Raw genomic sequence first — 1,540 nt, 5'->3', positions numbered from 1 at the left:
TCACACTAGGAGTCCGTTGGTCTTGAGGACCTCTGTGAACTTGCAGATTTTCTTCTCCACATTCTTTTCTGGCTGTTTCTGTAACCTCAACAGCTGTTTTTTCTTCCCATAGCGGATCTTGGCCTTTTTCCTTCCGTTTCTCCTCTAGAGTGGCGGTCACTGCCTGGTACTTCCCCGGCCTCAGACGACCCAGGTAAGCAAACTTTCTGGTAGGCTTCAGCCGCACAACCTTGAGGGCGGCAGGGACCACCATCCGCTTTTTCTTGTCATAGCGTGGAGGGATCCCATCCAACACCTTGAGTCGTTCCAAGGCAGCCTGGCCTCTCTTGGTCTTGTGGGGCAGCCTGCCTCTCACAGGGCGCCAAAAACGGGATTCGGAGCTCGGAAGAGGTAGGAACCTTGAGAGAGGTTAGTGTTCATCCGCTTTCGGAGAAAGGCCAGATACTTTAACTTGTTTCTGTAGAAATTTCCAGAAATGTTGACGCCCTCACAGCGTACAACCGCCACCTTCCGGCCCAGCAATACTTGTTTGGCCAGTGGCCGCCAGGCAGCCAGAAGATGGCCTCAGCCATCCAGTATTAGAACATGCCCCTCCGCCATCCTCAGCAGCTGCCCGCTAAAGTGAAGATACAAATCTTAAGCAAAATCAAACTTGCTGTTTAAAAATAAATAAAATAAAAGGAATGAAAGGAAAATAGCCCAGAGGCTGGAGAGGTATCTCAGTGGTTAAGAGCACTGACTGTTCTTCCAGAGGTCCTGAGTTCAGTTCCTAGCAACAATATGGTGGCTCACAACCATCTGTAATGGGATCCGCTGCCCTCTTCTGGTGTCTGAAGACAGCAACAGTGTGCTACTCATATATATAAAAATAAATAAATCTTAAAAGAAGAAAAGAAAACAGCTCAATTGCTGTGGAACACTCAGCACGGATTTATCGTATTTTAGTGCAACATTACATTTAAAAATGAAATGAAATATATTTAAATATTTTAGGGGCTGGGGAGATGGCTCAGCAGTTAAGATCTTACTAATCACTAGAGTTATTTTGAGCACTCATGTGGGTTGGCTCTCAATTATGTGTAACTCCAGCTTCACGGGATCAGTCACTGTCTTCTGGCCCCCCAGGGTGCTGCATACCCAAGCACAACATTCATACATACATCTAGACAGACATTACAGAAAGAGAGAAAATAAAAATTTAAGAAATTAAATTGTTGAGATTCCAAGTGGCCATTAATGTGTGCTTAGTTTGGAGTTCAGTTAATTTTATCCAAACTATACTGAACTTGTTTTTATTGTAGAAGAATGCTTTAAGTTTTATACCTTCTTTTATTTTTAAAGATTTATTCATTTATTATATATAAGTTCACTGTAGCTGTCTTCAGACACATCAGAAGAAGGCATCAGATACCATCACAGATGGTTGTGAACCACCATGTGGTTGCTGGGAATTGAACCCAGGACCTCTGGGAGAGCAATCAGTGATCTTAACCACTGAGCCATCTCTCCAGCCCAGTTTTATATCTTCTATAACTCCCAA

The 1,540-nt window shown here is 43.8% G+C and overlaps 1 pseudogene across 1 annotated transcript; it reads right to left on the bottom strand.

Annotated features, from left to right (window-relative positions):
• LOC308414342 (large ribosomal subunit protein uL13-like) lies at positions 1-600 on the bottom strand (annotated as a pseudogene). Its single transcript has one exon. The product of its transcript is annotated as a large ribosomal subunit protein uL13-like (transcript).
• Positions 601-1,540: the final 940 nt, after the last annotated feature.

Source organism: Micromys minutus (assembly GCF_963924665.1).
Source record: "Micromys minutus genome assembly, chromosome: X".
In the NCBI taxonomy this organism is placed as follows: domain Eukaryota; kingdom Metazoa; phylum Chordata; class Mammalia; order Rodentia; family Muridae; genus Micromys; species Micromys minutus.
This window is presented reverse-complemented; position numbering and strand designations above follow the sequence as displayed.